We start from the raw sequence: 7,213 nt of genomic DNA, 5'->3' as shown, positions 1-7,213 counted from the left end.
ATTTCCTCTCCACTTAAGCCCCTGGCATTAGGTCCTTGTTTTTCCCCTCCCTCCCCACTCCCCACTTCCTCATGAGCCCTTGATAACTTATAAATTATTATTTTGTCATATCTTTCCCTGTCCGACATCTCCCTTCACCCACTTTTCTGTTGTCTGTCCCCCAGCCTACTTTTTAAGCAGATTCTGTGGGAAAGCGTCACTCCTGCGGAGTCTGAATCCTGTGTCATATTGCCTGCCAATCCCAAGAGCCATCAGTGGACTTGCCAACCCTGAATTCATTCGAATGTACTCTCCAGCCTGTGTTCTTCTGCCTCATCTTCCCACTCCTGCTTCCTGGTTCCTCAGTCCCTGTAGCGACATGAGTCAGAAGCCTCCCAACGCAGACCAGCTTCGATTTACGATTTACCCACTTCTACAACTCTGAGCCAGTTCTTCATATCAGTCTTCATTTATCCATATTCATATACATATTCTATAGAGCCCAGCCTAACACACTGTCTAGATATAAGGAAGACCATAGGAGACCAGAGAGCCCAGCCAGATCAGAAGAGAGTAAACTAGTTTGACTAGCACTCTATTCACTTAGGTCGGCAAAACCAGAGCACATTAATACAAGAGTGATTATACATATGTACATACAAAAATATTTCCCTTCTTGATTTACCATAAATTTTATATATATAAAGTAAATGAGTACTGAGAGCTGCGGATGTGTTTTAAACAGACAAATGTCTGCTTCCTGCTAAAGAGTTATTAACAATCTCCAATATTTTCTAAGGAGAAAAAAAAACCTGTAACTATCCACACACCATACCTATGTACAAAGAAAAATAAATAGCCCAGTATTACCACCACTGATCTTAGCTCTGTAAAATCATGGGAGGGTTGGCTCTTCGTTCCTTTTCTGTGCTTTGCAGATTGGGATGAAAAAAGAGATGCTGGTGGCAGGAAAGTAGTGCTACAGTGTTTGCCCCATGTTATTGCTTTTTTTTTTTTTTCTTTTCAACACAGATACATCAGTGTTCATAGTTAAATGGCATATCATTGGAAGTCGAAGAATGCTAATAGTAGTAAACATCGGAGAATCAGCAACTTTAGGAGCAAAGGGTCCGAAGCTATATATACTTGTCATCATGTCCCTTTTGCATACTTTAAATGCAGTACCATGCTTATCTTCCGTTTAAAGCTAAATATAATTTTTTGAAAAGGCACAATGATATGAAAAGACATTTACAGTTCCCCTACTTGATCACCATACATTATCATCTATGGAAAGAAAAAGTTAACAGCTCTGACCTGTGCATCTCTTCCTCCGGCATCAGGTTAGACCTATATGTCATGTCCGATATGATATACCCATTAGTGATCCTGGGGTGTTCCTGAGTGTGCTGCTGTGTGTTTAGATTCTCTATAGATGCAAAACCACTGACATTTGTATATGCATGTATATAGATTTATATTAAAAAAACATAACTTACACAGTTGTAGAAGTAAGTCTCGTCCAGGTCAAGCCAGGTTTCTCCTGATAACATGGAAGCTGACTTACAGCAAGCAGAACGACAGAGACATCAAGAGGCACCGACTGGTGGATGCCAAGGTCTGAAGTCAGCGAAATGAATCCACTGTCAGTTGTCCACTGCCAGCTCCCAGAAACGGCAGGTGCCGTAACAGCAGATCAAGAAACCAGATGCGAGATCCAGCTCAGGGAGGAGGTGAAGGGCTAAGGAGGGTTTGACCCTGCTCCGTCTCTCTTTTATACTCCAAGACTTAGGACACCAAGGAGATGTCATCAAGTGTGACACAATCGATAGATTGAGCTCTGTCCCTACCCTTGCCCAGGAGTGTTTAGTACAATCTCTCACCATCACACCCGGATTGCCAACTGCCGGTCGTAGAACCTGTTCCTCACAGACTGCGATCCACCAAGACTAGCGCCAAGCTTGTGCCCTTCCAACGGGTGAGGAACTGTCAAGGGATTTCCGTCAGGGATTGACTCTGCAGCTGACCTGGTTGTTATAATGTCATCCTCAGGGTAGCTTTACAGCCTGTAGGGCCAAAACGTACCCTGGGTAGTAGTAGAGACACTAAAACTGCATCAGGGGGCTGCGTTCTGCAGTGTCGTTGGCTGTAACCATAGCTGTACTGCTCATTCTGCAGCCTCTAGGAGAGCTAAGTAAGGCCAGTGCTGGGTGAGCCCAGTGTCCTTCAAGTTTTAATTACAGGCAAAACCATTGGCCCTGCAGTGTGATAGTACATTAAAATAACACAGCATTGTCTTTCCACAGTGTTATTAGCAGAAATACTCTGTCATTAGGGAACACATGACTACAAATACATTCCTTCAAAATGTCATCATAGAAATTTCACTTCAGTGTGCTGTGATGACCCATTCTTACAGTCACTTACTGCCAAAGACACCAAGCCACTCACCACAGTTGCAAATCAGTCATAACAAATACATGACTTTGGGAAGGAAGTCACAGGCACTTGCAAATATTTCAATTAGAAAAAAGTGTTTAAACATACTTCTCAAAACTTAATGCTATCGGCTGATTTTTTTTTCACAAATAGTGCACCTACATAAATAATGTACACAGGAAAAAACATAGGAATAGCAAAATTATGTTTAAAATTTCTCGCATAGCCCACCCAAATACTGTCACATCTTGTGACACTTCTGGAAGTTAATTTCAGCCTCGTTCACCTTCATTCAACAGTACAGAAATGCTACTGTTGATTGTGTAATAAAGGTCCACCACACCATGGGTCGAGTTTGGGAGTAGCTCCATAAATGGAAAACAAACCAGTGAAACTGCATTTATTTACATGGATTTGATCATTACATTCCTGTTGCTTTTGAGTTATTAGAAACAGGAGCTGATCACTAAGGAAGCCTGTCCATAAATCATGCACTAGCAACTGGACACTAACAAACTGAAGCCTCTCCTGGCCTAAGTGGTATCAAGTCGCTATCAACAGGAATCTTGATTCAATGTGCACCAGATGGTCATTTTTGTGCCCAGCTTTTCATTAAAGGCATAGGCAAACCTGATACAGGATTGGTCCTGGTGCAACAGCTGAAGTCCAAACCTTGGCAGATCATCTTTTTTTCTTTTTTTTTTACACAGAAATCAGCTACATTTCAATCACATTACAGCATTAATTAACAAGTTTAAAATCTTGATCTTTCAGCAAAGCAGCAATTTGTAGTAGTAGTCCAATCATTATTGCATAAAATGTCCAAAATCTTGATCTTTCAGCAAAGCAACAATCTGTAGTAATAGTCCAGTCACTATTGTATAAAATGTTCAGTTATGATAGAGTTCCAGAGTTTCTCTTAGACGGCATCCGTAATGGAATATCTCAGCAGTTAGCAATCGCCATTCTCAGGAATCTGCGAGGCCTCCTTGATGATGTTTTGGGTAACTTCAATAAGCAGTACAGGGGTCACGTCACAGCATGGGCGTCCCTCCTTTTTTCTGGGCCTTGCTGGCTCAGCCCCGCTTCGTAATCCACATGGAGGGAGTGGGAAGGGAAGGAGGGAAAGGGAACAAGGGAGAGGGGGAAGAGAGTCAGGGAGGTCAGAGTCCGAGAAGTCCCTCCGGCAGATCATCTTAAGTGAAACTCTCAAGCTGTGTTAAATCTGCTTATCTCATAGTCTATGTCTTATTGGTGCCAATGTCTTTATCAGTGCTCATGAATCGGTCATATGCTGTCAAGTATAAAAAGATGCTTCTTGTGCACCTCACGTTTGAATTTTGCACTCTTTCCGAAAACTAGCCAGTTTATTGGTTATATTGTGCACATTTTTTCAGTTTACAAATCTCAATCTTAGAACCCTTTAGGGCCATGCCAGGAATTAATGTAGTCCTACACTACCAACTTGGAATTGAAAGTTGTTGTAAGGACAGAAGGAACTAGAAACAGTGTGACAGGAGAGTTCAAGGTTGGAGAGTCATCCACTCGTTAATGGGGAAATGAGCTGGTAAAAATGCATACCTACTTAGCCGCCCCCACAACTTAACTCAAACATTCTTTTTTCTCAAAGGACTTCAAACATCTGGCTCCTTACATTCTTCTAGGACGATGATGGAATATAGACAGCTGGCAAAACACGTGCCACGTCAGCCTTTCCTCCGTATCACTGACGGTGCTGCTCATGTTGTCTGTTTCTAAATCTTTCTAGCACCCTTAACAGAAGCTCCAAGGAGCCTCGGTGGCATGGTGGTTACGAGTTGGGCTCTACCTTCAAGGTCAGCAGTTCAAAACCATCAGCCGCTCCTCAGGAGAAAGATGAGAGAGTAGAACTGACTCCCAAGGCCCCCAGGCTGACAATCTTTACAGAAGTAGGTGTCGCACTCTTCCCCACGGCCGGTGGACTTGAACTATGGACTTTCCCACTTTTCAGCCCGGCGCTTAACCCGCTGAGCCACCAGGGCTTCTCCACACTGGCCGCACAGGTACCCCGATGAACCTGGAGAGGGTACCTGCCAATGTGCTCATGCATACATGCGCGCGCGCACACACGCACACACAACCAAACCCACTGCCCTCGAGTCGATCCCCACACATGGGCTCTCTCTTGGGTTTCTGAGACGGTAAATCTTTATAGGGGCAGACAGCCTCATCTTTCTCCTAAGGAGGTGGACTGGAACCCCCAACCTTGTGGTTAGTAGCTCAGTGCTTCTTCTACTGTGCCCATACAGCCATACACACATACAGACACATACACTCATATACAGACACACATACAGAGACATACACACCCACACATATACACACACAAACACACCCACACACCCCCAAACACCCACACACCCCCGACACACACATACAGGCACACACTCACACATACATAGACACACACCCATACACACATACAGACACACATAGGCACACCTATACACACATACACACACACCCATACACAGATACACATACACATGTTCACACCCACCCACACACAGACAGGCACACCCATACACACCCATACGCACACGTTCAGTCTGCTCTCTAACCCTGGAGCTGTGCTGGAATCTAAACCAGGCAGAGCTGGTTTAGCTCTGTCAGCACCCTCCCCCAGGTCCATCGGGGCACCTGTGCATCCTCAAGGCTCCACAGGCCTCCCACCTGGACCCGGTTTCTCCTGATCCCACCCTATCCTACACGCCCCCTTCCCCGGCTGCGATCAGTAGTAGGAGCCCCCCTCATTTTACTGCTGCTCTGAGCAAGGGGGCGCTTAGTGCCTGGGAAGCAGGTGGAAGCCTGAGCTTTCTTTCCGTTTCTCCCCAAACACCCCCAATGACTTCGAACCACAACTGGCCTCCTCCCCAGCCCCGAGGCTCATCGTCGACCTGCAGATTCTGGGGAAGCACAGAGAAGACCCTGGTCTTGGGCAGGCAGCCCGCCTTTGGGGCTTCATTATGCCGGAGGAGTCCTGACCTTGGGTGTGACATGAGCATTTTTCTTCCTCCGTCCCGTCTGGCCTTGGAGCCTCCGGTGGTTTCAAACTAAGGACCTTGTGGTTAGCAACCCAACGCCTAACCACCACGCCACCAGAGCTCCCCTTGGCTTGTGCATCGTAGGTACTTAAAGATAATCCAGCCTGGTGTCAGTTCTGCTCTGTGGAACGTTGGGGAGAGCAGAGGAAAGATTTGAGCCGTGGCATCCTGTGACCTCACTTCCTGTTTTGCTGCCCCATTGATCTCACTTTTGATTACTCTGCCCTGGTGACCTCACGTCCGGTTACTCTCCAGGTGCTTGGCACACTTATCCAAATCATCCAGGTTGGTCTCATTCTTTTCCAGAGCACTCTGGTGAGGGGGCAGGGGAGGAGCTGAGGGAAGACATGAGCTGGGGCATTATGGGGAACTAAGTCCGTGAGGCCAACATGGTGGCAGCTGAGGGTGAATTGGAGAGAGCCCCACCCCCCACCCCAGGACTGCAGCAAAGGCAGTTAAAACCCTCGTCCTCCCCCGCACCCCCATGAAGATTCTCTCTGTGGCCAGTCTCCAAATATTGGGCCTTAGTTTTATTCATTAAACACGCAGAAAGAGAAAAAAAAAATGCATACCTCCTGGGAACAAAGCACAAAAGTTTGAGTTGGAGAACAACTTAGAAGAGTGAACTATTTCTCAAGGGTACAAAATCAAACTGTCTCTACTACCTGATTCAGGACAAAGGGGAGCTTCTCACAAATGACAGAGCAATCTCAGTTTGTAAGGCAGTTTCAATTGGATTTCCAAACCCACGGAAAGACCTTTCCATGACAATGAGCATCACCATAGCCAGCGATGTCCAGATGACACAAGGTAGGAAGATAATGGTTATACTGAACTACTCTTTTAAGATGAAACTACAATTTTTCCTGGTGACCTTTACTTATTCATTTCAAAGACAATGACTGCCAAAACATGGTTTCAGTTGAAGATTTATGAAAGCAGTAATATATAAATCACATCTTGTTCTTGTAGTTTTATGCCTAGGGAATTTCTCCCTAATTTCTGGCACTTCATACATTCACCCTCCCTGGTGTCAACATGGCGTCTCTTGACCATCACCAGCTCATGCACTTCATCACTGGTTGCCTGTTGGTTTAGGAAAACACCTACCTTAAATGTTTCTGTATCAGTTTTATCCCTACCCACTGTCACCTGCCACCAAGCTGATTCTGGTTCACGTTGTTGTCGTCAGGTGCCATGAGGTCGGTTCCAACTCATGATGACTCCAGGGTTTTCAAGATTATACAGGAGGCGACTTGGTGGTGTAGTGGTTACACCCTGGGCTGCTAACCACAAGGTCAGCAGTTAGAGCTACAATGGAAGAAAGATGCGGCGTGCTGTTCCCATAGAGAGTTAGTCTTGGAAAGCTATAAGGGCAGGTCTACTATGTCCTATCAGGCTGATGCGAATTAGAATCCACTCCAAGGCAGTGATAGAGAGGCTGTAAATTGTTATGGGAGCAGAAAGCCCTATCTTTCTCCTGAGGGGTAGTAGTGAATTGAACCACTGACCTTGTGGGTATCAGTCCAATGATTACCTGACAACATCAAATCCATGGGTCAGGGGGAAGAATTGGAAAAGGTAGCCAGAAACACATACAAAAGTGTAAGTATAATATGCTTATGAACGTAGCATGAGGGTTGCACGGATGGCCATACCGTGTGCACACTATTTGCAAAAAAGATGGTATACATCAAATCAAAACAATTTAA

This window comes from Echinops telfairi, unplaced genomic scaffold (assembly GCF_000313985.2).
Source record: "Echinops telfairi isolate 266 unplaced genomic scaffold, ASM31398v2 ScPeMD7_7469;HRSCAF=8507_0, whole genome shotgun sequence".
NCBI classification, from domain to species: Eukaryota; Metazoa; Chordata; class Mammalia; order Afrosoricida; family Tenrecidae; genus Echinops; species Echinops telfairi.
The sequence above is the reverse complement of the archived record's forward strand: the minus strand, read 5'-3'. Positions refer to the sequence as shown.